Genomic DNA, 16,930 nt, shown 5'->3' with positions numbered 1-16,930 from the left:
TATGGTATTCGACACATTAGGATAGTTCTGTGGGCGTAGGTAATGGAGGTAGAGTAATAACCCGGTAATCCAGTCGATGAAGTCCCTAGCCTTTTTTGGGGGCATAGGTAGCCGCCAGTTTACTTAGTTTATCCATAAGCACCCGAAGCGCCTAATGATACTGTCTATCGATGACCGCCTCCCTCCTTATTGGCGACCTCCTCCTGTCAAAGACACCACCTCCTGGCTATGTGGACGACTGGTTATTAGTGGACTTTCTGGCACTACTTACTGGCTGTCGACCCCTTCCCTGTCAACGAGACTGTCTATCGGCCCGCAAATGGAAACACTTGTTCATGCGTATGGTATTTTATTTGACAGTTTGACTGCCGATTCCTCCCCCCCAAATGGAAACAGTTTTGTTCATGCGTATGTTATTTACTCTATTTTTATTTGACAGTTTGATTGCCCATGTATTTTTTGAATGAATGAACTTATAATGTTTGACTGCTGATTCCTCCCCCGCAAATGGAAACAATTTTGTTCATGCCTATGTTATTCACTCTATTTTTATTTGACAGTTTGATTGCCCATGTATTTTTTGAATGAACTTATAATATAAGAGCAGCATTGGAAAGAAAAATATATCTGCATTTTTGATTTCATGTTGCCCCTGGTTTACAGAGGGATGTTGCAACTGCTCCAACTGTGGGTGATCGTGTTGCATATGTCATCATAAAGGCTGCAAAAGGTGCCAAGGTAAAATAAATAACCCCTCTGTGACCGTTACATATTTTGGAGTATTTGGCTGGAATTTTGTGAAATGTTTTTGGTCTAGTCATAAGCATAATTTTTTTTGTTTTTGCTTCTTTGCCAACAAAAAAAATTATGCTTATGACTAGACCAAAAACATTTCACAAAATTCCAGCCAAATACTCCAAAATATGTAACGGTCACAGAGGGGTTATTTATTTTACCTTGGCACCTTTTGCAGCCTTTATGATGACATATGCAACACGATCACCCACAGTTGGAGCAGTTGCAACATCCCTCTGTAAACCAGGGGCAACATGAAATCAAAAATGCAGATATATTTTTCTTTCCAATGCTACTCTTATATTATAAGTTCATTCAAAAAATACATGGGCAATCAAACTGTCAAATAAAAATAGAGTGAATAACATAGGCATGAACAAAATTGTTTCCATTTGCGGGGGAGGAATCAGCAGTCAAACATTATAAGTTCATTCATTCAAAAAATACATGGGCAATCAAACTGTCAAATAAAAATAGAGTAAATAACATACGCATGAACAAAACTGTTTCCATTTGGGGGGGAGGAATCGGCAGTCAAACTGTCAAATAAAATACCATACGCATGAACAACTGTTTCCATTTGCGGGCCGATAGACAGTCTCGTTGACAGGGAGGGGGTCGACAGCCAGTAAGTAGTGCCAGAAAGTCCACTAATAACCAGTCGTCCACATAGCCAGGAGGTGGTGTCTTTGACAGGAGGAGGTCGCCAATAAGGAGGGAGGCGGTCATCGATAGACAGTATCATTAGGCGCTTCGGGTGCTTATGGATAAACTAAGTAAACTGGCGGCTACCTATGCCCCCAAAAAAGGCTAGGGACTTCATCGACTGGATTACCGGGTTATTACTCTACCTCCATTACCTACGCCCACAGAACTATCCTAATGTGTCGAATACCATACGCATGAACAACTGTTTCCATTTGCGGGAAATTCCTCCCCACAGAACTATCCTAATGTGTCGAATAATACTGTAAATGGGGAAAGAAGAGTCAATTTATTTTTTCCATAATCTATATTGTTTATACTAATAATGATGATAAATTTAGATTACTAATTTTTTTATTATTTTATATTGAAAAAGTTTTAATAGAAATATATATAAATCATCATAATATTAATGAATTAAAATATTCAATTTATTTTTCCATAATATATATTGTTTATACTAATAATGATGATAAATTTAGATTACTAATTTTTTTTTTTTTTTATATTGAAAAATTTTAATAGAAATATTTATAAATCATCATAATATTAATGAATTAAAATATTATAAAAAGTATTTTGAAACTATAGTTGAATAATTAATTAATGTTAAAATAATAAATGGTACAATTTATTTAATATCGCATTTTATAATAAATTTTAGGTTTATTTTAATAATATTATTTTTTTAATACTACAATTTTAAATTATTTAAAATAAAATTAATAAGCTGTATATAATAATTTAATTTACTTTTATTATTTATTTTTAATTTTATCTTAATTTTCTTTGATGATATGATGGTGACGCCAATTGTCATTTCATACATAAATGTATTAAGAAATATTTTCAACTCTAGTATCCATGTAGGGCCGTTAAAATCTGGAAAGTGTGAGATCATCTGTGGGGTCTCCGCCGCAGATCCTGGTTTTCGATTAGAAAGGGGCTTTCTGTGATGTTTATCAGGCATGCGCGATATGCAGTATCGGCATTGCTAAACATCGAAAATGGAGCTGGAGCGCGGGTATTTAGAATTTGTAACAACCATCTAAATTGAACTATTAATAAAATTTTAAAACTTTATAATATATATATATATATATATATATATATATATATATACATTAAATTTTATTAAATATATAATTAGACTTTATAAATATAAATTTATAAAATACATCATTTAAAGTTTATAACATATATTAAATGAAATGTTATAAGTAAATATCATTTAAAGTTTATAACATATATTAAATGAAATGTTATAAGTAAATATCATTTAAAGTTTTAACATATTTAATGGAATGTTATAAGTAAATATCCTTTAAAGTTTATAACATATATTAAATGAAATGTTATAAATATATGTAGTTAAAGTTTATAACTTAGGCAATGAAGTGTCATAAAGGATATCATTTAAAATGGGAACGTATAAAATATAACAGGACTCGTGAAATGTTATGTGTTAATCCACCTGAACCGTCACTGAGACCATTAAATGATGGAGCGCCCAACCAGCTTAGAAGTAATTAGCAGAGCGGCGCTGCCAGGTCGAGTTATGAATGAATTGAAGTGCATGCAGAGAGGTGTCAAGGGGGAGAAGGGCGGTGGCCGGAAGCAGGAGGGTGGCCACCGCCGAGCCTGCCTATTTATACCGCCATTCTGGACCGAACCAGGGGAGAAAATACTGGAGAAAAAGGAGAAGAGGGAGGCATAATTTCACCGGAGTCAGTTGGGAGAAGAGGGACTATCCATTGAAGAGCTTTGAGTGGTCTGAGGCTTTGGACACGGAGGTACAGAGAGCTTCTGTGGAGAAGCTTTCTGGATTGAGCAACTAGGTTTGCTCAGTCCGGTTGGGAGGTATTGGCCTCTCGAAAATTGAATCAAATTAACCACAGCATCACCAGCAGCAAATTTACCAGACAGGAGCAGGATTAGCAGCAGTTAAGGTATGTACCGATTTAAATGTTCAGGTTTCTGTATTTCAGCTTTACTTATGTGTTTTAATGTCTATTACAGAATTTTCGCAGTCACGACTGCAATAAGGACAGGACATCAATGTAAATAGGCCGTCTTCGCATATAAATGGTCTCTCGCATATATTGAACAGCTCGGTGGTGCGGTCGTATCTGTGGTGCGGTTATATATTAAACAGTTAGGTCTTATCTGTGGTGCGGTTATATATTAAACAGTAGCTCGGAGAGGTTATATATAACAGTCTCTCATATATAAAACAGTCTCTCGGTTATATAAAACAGTCTCGCAGATATTGAACGGTGCGGTTATATATTGAATGGTATCTCGCATATATTGAACGGTGCGGTTATATTAAATGGTCTCTCGCATATATCGAACAGCTCGGTGGTGCGGTCTTATCTGTGGTGCGGTTATATATTAAACAGTTCGGTTATATTGAACGGTGCGGTTATATATTGAATGGTCTCTCGCATATATTGAACGGTGCGGTTATATAATAATAATTTCATATTTTAATTATTAAAAAATAATTCTAAATCAAAATTATAATTATCTATTTTTTAATTATTATATAATGATCGGTCATTAATTTATATATCTAATATTTTTAATGGCCATTTTTCTAAATGTGTTCTCGAATAGGTTTTTCTTTTTCCTAAACGTGTTCTCATGGTACTAGAAGCACTACACCACTTTCATGCTAGCAAGTTGTTGGAGCATAAATAAATATTTTATATTCTCTCAAACTAAATAAATAAAGAGAAATTGGATTCATGATTTTCCCTGGAACCTGAGACACACACATTGGCCCTATTCATGGGTATAAATTTATAAATAGAGGAGTCATTTTTTATAAAAAGCTGCATGTGGCTCTAAACACAACCTTTTCATTCTGTGTTTAATCCTCACAACATTGTAACCATATTTTATGCAAAATATTGAACAAAAAGTGCCAGCTACGAGGGCCCTTTTAGAGTCTGAAAGCAACGCCTCACATTGAAAATGGCAACTCTCTCTGCCTTCGAGAAAGGCGACTGAAAATTGCACACCCTTTTGTGAACGTCAACGACTGAATGTGCACTTCAAATCGCCTTTTCAGCCTGAAAATGAAAATGAGAAACAAGAAGCTGCACACGTTTAATATTATGTTAAACCGTCGGGAGGAAACTAGATTCCTTTTCAAAGTAAAAGTAGAGAAATCTTCTGTAAAAGTTAAATTCTGACCATCAAAATCCTGACTAATGCGAATAACAGTGGTGATATCCCTACAGATTTCTAGGGTGGCACAAGACCTACGGATATAGGCAGTTACTGTTTCTTACCCAACTTCATTCTATGGCCCTGATCTATTAGGGGCAGTAGTCCCTGATGATAGATTACATCTCTAAGTCCAAAAACAGACCTCCTTCAAGAGAGGTCTATAGCAGCAATAAAAGCAAAAAGAAAATGAAAATAACAAAAACAAAACAAACAAAGAAAAATAGTAGACAAACTCTTCTTTACAATGCCAAAAAGCGTCTACAACCAATCAAGGACATCCTGCACATTAAAAAATAGAAAAGTATTAAATAGAGACCATAAAATATTATGACAAATATTAAATATATACCAAATATCTTTGGAGAAATATAAAACAAAGACCAACATGAGGATTTCATAGCATAGCATGGATTTTGCACCAAAAGAGAACTCACCTTTACTACTACCTCTTCACTATAATATAGTGTTGCTACATAGATAATTCAATAGTTTCATGAATCAAATTCATAACATAATAAAAAAATAACTCACCATCCACCTCTGCCTCTACACTCTCCTTCATTGCATTGCATTCATAAATAAATAAATCACAAATGATATGTGATACCTCTATATTAAACGAACACACATAGAATCATACATACCTCCTCATCTTGAGTTGTGTTCTTCATTGAAAGCACAAGTAGAATCTACAACAGCCTTCAGACTTGTCTTTATTTCTCCATTGCTTAAAACCAACAAAAACCAAACTAGAAGATATCAAATAGAGAGCAAAAATTATTATAAGAGATATTAAATAGAAACTTAAACAAACAATAAAACCCTTATGAATAATCATGTGCAAAAATCAGATGTAGAGGCCAAAAATCCTAAGCCCTAAATAGATAAGTAGGGAGGAGAACCATCTATGCAAAACATACATGGGTCTTCCACCATACCATAACTCCTCTACCTCTACTTTTGCCTCATCTATAGTGCATCCCACAACTCTCTCAAAAAGAAATATAGTGCATCCCATAACTCTCTCAAAAAAAAAATATAGTGCATCCCACAACTCTCTCACAAAAAATATTCAATAGTTTCATTAGCGTTCAACCTTACTTTACATGCATTTCATCGTATTCATAAACAAATAAATCGTAAATGATATGTGATGCTTTAAATTAATCAAACACACGTGGAACCATACATACCTCCTCATCTTGAGTGATGTTCTTCTTGAAAGCACAAGTTGAATCTACAACAGCCTTGAGACTTGCCTTTATTGTTGCATCACCTAAAACCAACAAAAAGAAAACTAAAAAATATCGAATATAGGGTAAAAAATCTTATGAGCCATATTCAAAAGAAACTAAAATAAGTATGAGAACCTTTAAACAAATAACAAAACTGTTTTAAATAATCATATGTGAAAGTAAGTACATCTTATGTAAGGCCAAAAATTGTAAACCTTAAATTAAAAAGTGATGAGAACCATCTATGCAAAATGTACATGGGTCTTCGACCATAACTCCACTGCCTCTACTTTTGCCTCATCTATAGTGCATCCCACGTCTCTTTCACAAAAGGATATTCAATAGTTTCATTAGCATTCAGCTTCACTTTACATGCATTGCCTCTAAATTTAAATAAACACACATGATATAATTTTGAAGCAACAATTGAGTTAATTTAAAACACCATGGAATTATAAAACTATCTACACAAAAGCAACTGATACATACCTCCCCTTTACCTTTTTCCTCTACATGTTTGGAATTTGCATGAACTGTAATCCCAAACACACATGATATAATTTTGAAGCAACAATTGAGTTAATTTAAAACACCGTGGAATTATAAAATTATCTAGACAAAAGCAACTGATACATACCTCCCCTTTACCTTTTTCCTCTACATGTCTAGAATTTGCATGAACTGTAATCCCACAATATGAGTTACTAGGTCTTCCATTAATTTTCCCATCCATTGAATAACAAAAAAGAGATATCAACCACACAAGATATTTTGTGAGAAATATGATGCAAAAATTGAAATATCAAATACACAAAATATCTTGTGAGAAATGTGAAGCAGTCTAGGAACCATTGTATTGAAATGAGAAAATATCGATGTTGGAACTAAAAGAGAACTCACCTTGTACCTTTGCACTCTCCAATACTTCTCCAAGTCTCTCTCACACAAAAAGATTTCAATAGTTTCATGAGTGTTCCTCCACCTTCCTTTACCTAGATTTGCATTGCACTCACCATACAAATAAATCTCAAATAATATAAAATGCATTTAATTTAAAAAGACACATGAAACCATACCCACCTCCTCCTCCTACTTAGTCTTCCCCTTCACCAAATGCACTTATGCAATTTGCACCATTCCTAGGACCTGCCTCTATATCTCCACTTCCTAAATCCAACAAAAACCAAACCATAAAGTATTAAATGAAAACCAAAAAGTTCCAAGACAAACAAGAAATATCTTATAAGAAATATTAAAAAAACATTGAAAAATATTATAATAAATCTTAACCATAAGCCAAGACCAAAAAAATTTATCAATAATATTATGCAAAAACTACATTTTATTCAATGACCAAAAATCATAAACCCTAAATAAGGAATGAGGGAGGGAGAACCATTGTATTGAAAATGAGAAGATAAGCATATCAGAACCAAAAGAGAATTCACCCTCTACCTTTGCACTCTCCTACACTACTCCAAGTCTCTCTTGCACAAAAAAAAATCAGAATTTTCAACATTGTACCTCCACATTTGCTCGACCACCTTCCTTTACCTACATTTGCACTACATCCAATAAATAAGACAATTCCAAATAATAGAAAATGCATGTAATTTAAACAGAAGTACATCTTATGCTACGAAAAAGTAAAAACTCCAAATTGGCAAGAAGGGTGGAAAACCATGGTATCTAAACCAAGATCTAGGAGGGTTTTATCGTAGAACATACATGGTACATGATCCTTGCACCAAAAGATAACTCACCCTCTACCTTTGCTTCTACTTTTGCTATAGGTTTCCACGTCTCTCTCGCACAAAGATATTCAATAGTATCATTAGTGCTCATTCACCTTTCTTACTTAGCATTGCATTTAAATTTCAACAAACACATGATATAAGGATGAAGCGACAAATCGGTTAAATTAAAATGCGCATGAAACGACATAATTATGTAGTAGCAAACAAGTAAATTCCCCTTATACATACCTTTTTTGCCTTTGCCCATAAACAAGTAAATTCCACAATTACATACCTCTTCACCTTTGCCCTCTACACATGTGGACACCACATCAACCCTACACCCACATTATGGGTTTTAACGTATTTCTTGATTTCTCCACCCATTGAATAAAAAAAAAGAGAGAAAAATAAATCAAAAGACACTAGAAAAACAGAATATTAAACCACAAAGTAGCATGGCCATGCTCAAAAAATCAAAGATATAAGAGCCACAACAATTAAAAAACTAAAAAAAGAAAACAGCAATAGTAAAAAATATGACCAACAATTAAAACAAAAAACAAAAATAACAAGAAAAAGCATAAAAAGACAAACAAGAGTATGCTTTACAACTCCAAAAAGTGTCCATGGCCAACCAAGGAAACCCTGCACATCAAAAAATAGAGCATATTAAATAGGGACAAGAAAATATTAATCTGAAACAGAGACCAAATATCTTATGAATAATCCTATGCACCAAAAGATATATCTTATTCAAACACCAAAATCATAAACCCTAAATAAGTAAAGAAGGAAAAGAACTATAGTGTTTGTTTCGGAAAGATTATGAATGGATTTTGCACCAAAAGAAAACTCACTGTTTGTATCAGCACTCCACTATAATGTCTCTCTCAATGAAGATATTTCAGTAGTTTCATTAGTGATACTCTGCATTCTTTTACCTACACTGCATTGCACTCATAATTAAACAGATTACCAATAATGTAAAATGCTTCTAATTTAAACAAACACATGTATGTGACCATAGCTACACCAAACATTCACCTTTACCCAGTACATCAAACATTCACCTTTACCCAGTACATCTATGAAATATATTGGACCATTAGGACCTATATTCATCTCCCACCCACTAAATTAAACAAAAAAATATTAAATAAAGATCAAAATATCTTATGAGAAATCTTGAAAAGACATAGAAATAGAACAAAAATATTATGCAAAATTAATTACATTTTATTCAAAGACCAAAATCACAAGCCCTAAATAGCCAAGGGAGGAGAATTTTTATTTTAAATGAGAACAGTTTCATAGCATAGCATACATGGGCTTTCCACCAAATAAGAACTCACCATCTACCTTACCTCTGTTGCATTGGCCAACATCTCTCTCACAAAGATATTTCAATAGTCTCATCAAAATCCTCTTCCTTCCTATACCTACACTACATCACATCTAAATTTAAACAAATTAGTCATTGTAAAAAATGTTTAAATTAATTAAGGAACAACAATAGCAAAAGATACACACAACAATAGCAAAAAACAAGAGAAAAAACTAAAAGGAACAAATAGAGAGAATTGGTAGAGACAAACTCTACTTTGCAAAATCAAAATGCATCCACATGCGAACAAACAACACCCTGCATAGCACATGAGATATATGTTGAAAATAGTAGTGAGAAAGGTCTTCTTGACTTGCACCTTAGTCAAGAAAGACCTTGATCAATCCTTCTTTAGCTTGCACAAGTTCGAGGACGAGTAATGAAGCAATTAACTCATGCGCAGAATTTGGAGGCTTAGTTTTGTTTGTCTCCAAGTTCGAGTTTATATTTGGAAAATGATGAGTGAGAGTTTCAATGCCTAATTGGGGCTAGGACGAGTTAGAAGAGTCAGTTCGACTCAGTTAACAAATCAATCACAAGTCCGAGTTCTAAAAATTAACTTGCCAGATTTAGCACTAGTCAAAAAGACTAAGGAGGTCAAAGGCACATCATTAAACCATTAGTGTTGAGCATGAGTTGGTACGAGAAAGTGTTCTTGCTTGCAGAATGTGTAAGGAGTAGCATATACACATTTTGAGAGAGAGAATTTCCATTGTGATGTGCACTAGGATTTAGGGAGAAATTCCTACGAAATAGGGGCTTAGATCTGCACTAGGAAATAAGGATTTTAAGGATTTCCAGCACTAGGAAATAGGATCTAGAAAGCACAAGGAAATAGGAGTCGTGTTGAGTTCCTGTAAGGAGGTTTTGAGTTAAGTATTAGAAGTGAGAGTAGCTTTGGAGAAATTCCTAAGAAATAGGGGCTTAGATCTGTGCTAGGAAATAAGGATTTCCAACGCTAACAAATAGGAGCCATAAATCACAAGGAAATAGGAGTTGTGTCAAGTTCTTGCAGGGAGATTTTGAGTTAAGTATTAGAAGTGAAAGCAGCTTTGTTTTCTGTAGAAATAATTTGCCTTGTAAATAATTTTGTTTGTTCAATTTTTCTCAATTAAATCTATTTGCAAGGAGAGGGTTTTCCCTGTTGGGTTCACTAGAAAAATATTGTGTTATTGCGTGACTATGTTCTTTATCTCTGTGTTTCTTTATTCTGTTGCTTATCTATCGTAGAGAAATCCTGTGTCTTGGTGCGAAAAAATTAGTTTCAGATTTGTCATCATAGCAGTTGCAGGATTTCTTGGAAATTTCACAATGTAACAGAGCAACGATCAATATAAAGACCGGCACCAAGACGAATTTGTGACTAGCACAGATCAATCAAAAGTTTAGCACTAGACTGTGAAAAAGAGCTCTCTGGGTAAGCAAGATAACATTCCAAGGATTGACATCAGAACATTGTTTAGAGGAAGCCTCTAACTTTGTCTCTTAGAAAGGGAGGATCATGGCAGTATTGGCCGCTAATGGGGTGGGAGACTTCGTCAAGAATGTTATACTACCACAACAAAATCCCTAAAGTTGACCCAACATACTAAGAATGATATCAAGACCAGGAGGGCTATTCGAGAAGGGGTCAAAGATCATATATTTCCTCATATCCATGAGAAGAAGACAACCTTTGAGATGTTCAAAACTATTTTATATCTATATTAGAGTACCAATGATGCCAGGAAACTTGCTCTTAAGGAGTATCTAGATGGGACAAGGAGAGCCCATCGTCACGTATTTTTTGAAGTTCAATCGGCTTTGAGATGAGCTAGGTGGTGTGGGTGTCATTGAAGTACACTTGAGTTTGAGATGAGCTAGGTGGTGTGCATGTCACTGTACCTGAGCAAGACCTTGTCAGTTTTGCTTTACCAGGACTTCACAAGTCTTGGTATGGTTTCCAAGATGTTGTCAATGGCAGAGAGATTTTTCCTAGTCAAGAGGTTATGGACTAGTTGTGTTTAGGAAGAGATCCGGAGAGGGACCAGAGATGGTAGATCATCAAAAACAGAGGACGAGGAGAACATTGCTTTGGTAGGCAAAGCCAAGAGCAAGAACAACAAAGAGAAAGTCGATTCTAGTCAAAAGGGTGAGAAGAGGAAGAAGGATCTTATTAAAATCAAGTGCTTCCATTGCCATGAGTTTGGGCATTATGCTATTAAATGTCCTCATCGAAATAAGGTGACCAATAAGAATAATGTGATTACATCCACTGAGGTAGATGTGTTTGCTTCTCAGTTCGACAAAAAATTCTCATTGATAGCTTGCATGGAAAGCTTAAAAGGGGAATCATGTGGCATATTGATTCTGGAGCCTCCTTCCACATCACCAGGAACACGAAGTATTTCAGACAATTGAAGGAGAAGGACATGCAGTTTCAAATCGAGATAGGACATGATGGCAAGTATGCATCAAAGGGAGTTGGTACTATCAACTTTAAGAGGGAGTTTGGGAGCCCTCTCCATCTCAGAGATGTCGTCTATGCTGTAAGATTGAAGAGGAACCTTTTCTTAGTAGCAACCCTTGAGGACAAGGGATATGATGTCATCTTCAGCAGAGGTAAGTCATACCCCAGGCACTTAGCTTCTTGAGCAGTGAAGCAAATAGGTCTGAGGGTGAAGAACCTTTACAGGTTGCAGGTTGAGACATTTGGAGCAAATAGTCACAGGATTACAGCATGCAGCTTTGACCAACATGATGTGTGCAAGGGGTGCAAGTATGCCAAGACTTCCTTTCAAGGCCGAGGCAGTAGAGCCAAAAGGATTTTGGAGTTGGTGCATTTATATGTATGCAAGCCCTTCTCTTCTCCATCTCTTATGAGACATGGATTATGTTACTTTCATTAATGATTATTCTCGAAAATTTTGGATATTTTTTTATGAAGAAGAAATATGAGGTCTTAACCAAGTTCATGGAGTTTAAGGCCTTGGTAGAAAACTAAACTGGGAAGAAGATCAAGGCAGTGAGAAGTGATAATGGTGAAGAATATGTCACCGGTGTCGTCAAGAATTTGTGTGTGAAGGAGCACATTAGAAGAAAGTTGATAGCACCCCATAACCCTCAGCAGAATAGGGTCGCTGAGAGGAAGAACCATAGTATTTTTGGAGCAGCCAAGGCCATGTTGCATGATCAGGGATTGCCTATGTTCTTGTGTGTTGAGGCATGCAACACTAGTATTTCTGCAGAACAGGTGTCCACACAGGGTTATTGGTCGAGTCACACCAAAGGAAGCTTTCACAGGAAAGAAGCATGATGTTTCACACTTTCGTATCTTTGGCACAAAAGTCTTTTGTCATGTGTCCAAAGATAGTAGGAAGAAGTTGGAGCCCACAGCAGAAAAGGGAATTTTCGTGGGATGTAGTGAGACAACTCAAGCATATAGGGTGTATCTACCAGGACTCAAGAAGACGGTTCTCAGGTGGGATGTGAGGCTTGAGGAGTCCAGAGCTTTGAGGGAGTCCTTAGAAGGAGAGCAAGTTGGAAATCCTAAGATGGAGGAGCTACTCGCTCCCAAGGAGGAATGTCAATAAGGATCACAGATAATGTCTCAACCAGGTGGCAAGAGGCCCGCACAGCAACACCCACAACAGGATGGAGAGCAGAATGATGAGGAGAAGAAACTAGGATAAGAGTAGACAACTACTCAGAGACTCCTAGCACAGGGAGGAAGAAAGCCAAGTGGGCCAAGAAGTTGATGTAGGAAGCCCAGGTGCAGGTTGAAGCATGACTGCCAATTTGGCAGCATGCAAGGTTATTTGGATGAGGAAGTTTCTTGTGAGACTTTTCAAACATAGGATGGAGCCTACTATGATACACCATGATTATCACAGTTGCATCAAGCTCTCTGAGAACCTAGTGTTTCATGATCGCTCAAAGCATATCAAGATCAGGTATCATCATGTCGAAGATTGTGTACAAAAAGGGATAATGAAACTACCGTACATTCCAACAAAGGAGCAAACAATAGATATCTTGACTAAGGCATTGGCCATAAGAAGTTTTGTTCATTTTAGAGATAAGTTGGTTGTTGTACAGAATCCCTTCCTTGCTAAGAGGAAGTGTTGAAAATACTAGCGAGAAAGGTATTCTTGAATTGTGCCTTAGTGAAGAAAGACCTCGATCAATCCTTCTTTAGTATGCACAAGTTCAAGGACAAGTCATGGAGCAGTTAACTCATGCACAGAGTTTGGAGGCTTAGTTTTGTCTGTCTCCAAGTGTGAGTTTATATTTGGAAAAGGACGAGTGAGAGTCTCAATGTCTAATTGAGGCTATGACGAGTAAGAAGAGTCAGTTAGACTCAATTAACAAAATAATCACAAGTCCAAGTTCTAAAAATTAACTTGCCAGATTTAGCATGAGTCGAAAAGCTTGAAAGGAGGTCGAAGGCACATCATTGAACCATTCTTGTTTAGCACAAGTTTGTGTGAAAAAATTCTTTCTAGAAGAGCTTGTAAGGAGCAACCTATATGCAATTTGAGAGAGAGAATTTCCCTTGTGATGTGCGCTACGATTTAGGGAGAAATTCATAAGAAATAGGGGCTCAGATATGCACTAGGAAATAGGGATTTCTAGCACTAGGAAAGAGGAGCCAAACAACGCAAGAAAATAAGAGTTAAGTTGAGTTCTTTCAGGGAAGTTTTGAGCTAAGTATTAGCAATGAGAGCAACTTTGTTTTCTGTTGAAACAAATTGCCTTGTAAAGAATTTTGTTTGCTCAAATTTTCTCAATAAAATTTATTGGTAAGGAGAGGGTTTTCCTAGTTGGGTTCCCTAGAAAGATAGTGTTATTATGTGACTGTGTTCTTTATCTCTGTGTTTCTTTTATTCTGCCACTTATCTATCGTAGAGAAATCCTGTGTCTTGGTGCAACAAAATTAGTTTCATATTTGTCATCATAGCAGTTGCAAGATTTCGTGGAAATTCTACAAAATACTAAATACACACGAAGTATCTTAAAATAAATATGAAACAAAGACCAGATTATCCTACGAGAAATTTTAAATAGAGACCAAAAATCCTATAAGTAATCTTATGCAAAAGTAAATACATCTTATAAAAACATCAAAAATCATAAACCCTAACTACATAAAAAGGGAGGGGAGCCATTGTATTTGAAATAAGGAGGTTGTCACAATTGATCATAACATGGAATTGGCACCAAAAGAACTCACCTCTTCCTCAACCTCTACACTTTACTACGATCTCTCTCGCACAAACCTAGTAGATTCATCACTAATCCTCCACATTCCCCTACAGATGCTAGGACCTAACCTTGATTCCTCCAACCATTAAATCTAACGAAAAAAAAAAATAAAAATAAAAAACATATCATGAGAAATCTTTAAAACACTAAATTTCTTATGATAAATATTAAACAAATTATAATATACTATAAGAAATGTTTAATGGCAACCAAAAAATTTATGCAAAAGGGAGGAGTAGCACCATTGTATTTGATATGGATAGGATTACATGGGTTGTGAAATAAAAGAGAACTCACCCTTTGGCACCCTCTTATACAAAGATATTCAACAATGTTCCTACACTTTCCACTACCTACATTGCGCTTCTAAATTTAAGAGAAAACACCACTAAAAATTACCTACATTGCCTCTAAATTTAAAAAATAACACAATATGTAATTATGTAGAATAGAATGAGATAAATTAACCATACATAGCTTATCTTTAGCCTTCACTTACAAAATCTCCATCGAGTAAGTTGTTTGAGTCTGCACTAATTTTCTCACTCACTAAACAAAAACAAATCCAAAAAAATTGAAAACAACAGTCAAACGTGGTCAAACTCTGCGGTTAACTCTACAGTCAGGTTTGCGGTCAACCCTGTGATTGGTCTGCAGTCAAAGTCAATAAAATGCCTCAATTCCTGAGACAAGAATTGTGGCTTACCAAAAACAAAATTCTGGTACAAAAACCGCAGTCAAAGGAGGTCAAACCACCCCTGGTCAACACTGGTCAAACCTGTAACAGAATCTGAAATTTCGGCCATGTAATTCATGTTGCAATTTGTTCTTCTACTACGACACGTGTGAGGAAAAGAGATGCCCAATAAGTTGTACAAACCAATCAGATGAGGAGAGAGAAGGATGTGTGAGTGAGGTTGAGGTTGGAGGTCTCTTTTATTTATACAAATCATTGAGGGTGAAGTGACATGTCCCTTGGGCTTCATGAGCCTAGATGAAGATGTCACCGAACTTGACAATTTGCACATGTTGACATAAATTCAAAAACACATTTCAACTTGTCCAAATTTGATGATCTTTAGGTTGCTTTTGGTCCTCTCAAAAAGAGGAATTCAATGCAATAATCATCTCCATCAAATGAGTTGTCCAATAGTGGAATTTGGCCCTAGTTTCCAATTTTAACACCGTAACATTCTTAGATGCACTATTGATCTTAGTCTTTGATGAATGGTTGTTTTCACCAAAATCCATGTTGTTTTTGTCAAGTGGGTCACTACAGCCCAGGCCTTGGGCACCCATTCCACAAGTACTCAAGCCCTCTACAGAAGTATATGGCTTAAGCAAGTGCAGCGTTGAGAGACTGGAGCCTCCTAACAGCACTAGCATATGACATATGTCCTAGACTACCTCCAAGACCCAAGAAATCAATCTACGTTGACCTGGTTTTGAGGATTCTTCATGATGACACCAATAGAACCAGTATGTCCCCAAGTTGGCCAAGTTGGCCTTGACGCAACCTCATGAACAAGAGTTGATTCAAAGCCCGCATGAGGATGGTCTACCATTAAGAGACTAGACAGGGCTTGTTGCACCAGAGGAAGCCCCAATGCTAGAGAAAAGGAAGCCTTATTTGACAATTGGAAACCCATGGAGACCACTTGATGGTGCCCCATCTTCCCTTGGGACCCCATAGGAAATATTGAGGTGGATTAGATGGAGACCACTTGATGGTGCCCCATCTTCCCTTGGGACCCCATAGGAAATATTGAGGTGGATTAGAGGGCCATCCCTCAAATTTTGGATCACCCAAGAATCTACATCTAGTTTGAAACCTCATCATACTTTAGCATGCCATTTTGACCATTAATTACGCATGACATCAGCATTTAGAGAGGTTACGGCTCACACGTGTGGACTATTATGTTAGCTAATGGGTTGGCTTGTAACCCAAAGTCATTTAATAATCAAACTTGCTTTTAAGGGATTTGTAGGCTAAAATTAGGAGACCTAATCCTCGTATAAATAGAGGATAGACTCAAATTTTCATCATCACTTGTAGATCAATTGAGCCTCTTTAAAAAAATTCAAGCTAGCTGAAATTCACCTTGTATCTTATGGAGAGGTGATCTATTATGGATTTTTGCTTATGGAGCTATTGTTTGGTGTCAGAGATGTCATTACGGAGCAATAATGGATTGGTTCATGCATTCTATCTTGTAAGTGTTCCTTGTATTTGATATATCTTTATAGTTTGTGGTTATTGCACGGAATGGTTATTTGTCTAGGGTTTCTATGTGCTAGTTATTGTTGACAAAAATTTTATGGAATCTTAACAATGGTATTGTATGCTTTACACATTATAGAATTTGTGTGACAATCCCATGAGTGAATCTTTCAACTAGCTCTCCTCACTGAATTTGCTCCTCACAAAAATGATACCTAGGGTTTCATGTTCCCTTACTCCTTGCTAGGGTTTAGTATTTTTTCCCAAAGTAAGTATCCCATAAACTCCATCACCCAAGGTCAAGGCATAGGCCTTCCACATAGATGATCAAAAACTTCAAAAATCTCTTCTTTTTCTTCTCATCCTA

General features: G+C 36.0%; 1 protein-coding gene across 50 annotated transcripts in view; it reads right to left on the bottom strand.

The window, feature by feature from the left end:
* Positions 1 to 16,930, bottom strand: part of LOC149216957 (chromatin-remodeling ATPase INO80-like) — a 228,672-nt gene that overhangs the window by 57,261 nt on the left and 154,481 nt on the right. For 29 of the 50 annotated variants that reach the window (XM_089392883.1, XM_089392888.1, XM_089392902.1 and 26 more), the window contains 7 exons: positions 9,076 to 9,155; positions 8,569 to 8,657; positions 7,701 to 8,356; positions 7,428 to 7,526; positions 6,188 to 7,139; positions 5,931 to 6,013; positions 5,382 to 5,464 (listed from right to left, as the gene is read on the bottom strand). The gene's annotated coding sequence lies outside the window, so the exon portion shown is untranslated. Of the gene's footprint in view, positions 1 to 5,381; positions 5,465 to 5,930; positions 6,014 to 6,187; positions 7,140 to 7,427; positions 7,527 to 7,700; positions 8,357 to 8,568; positions 8,658 to 9,063; positions 9,167 to 16,930 lie in introns of all 50 variants that reach the window. The other 21 variants (XM_089392910.1, XM_089392909.1, XM_089392899.1 and 18 more) reach the window with 21 other exon arrangements.

This window comes from Pinus tabuliformis, chromosome 1_1 (genome assembly GCF_031772625.1).
Source record: "Pinus tabuliformis cultivar Carrire ecotype Pingquan chromosome 1_1, CPIR1, whole genome shotgun sequence".
Taxonomy (NCBI): domain Eukaryota; kingdom Viridiplantae; phylum Streptophyta; class Pinopsida; order Pinales; family Pinaceae; genus Pinus; species Pinus tabuliformis.
The sequence above is the reverse complement of the archived record's forward strand: the minus strand, read 5'-3'. Positions and strand labels throughout refer to the sequence as shown.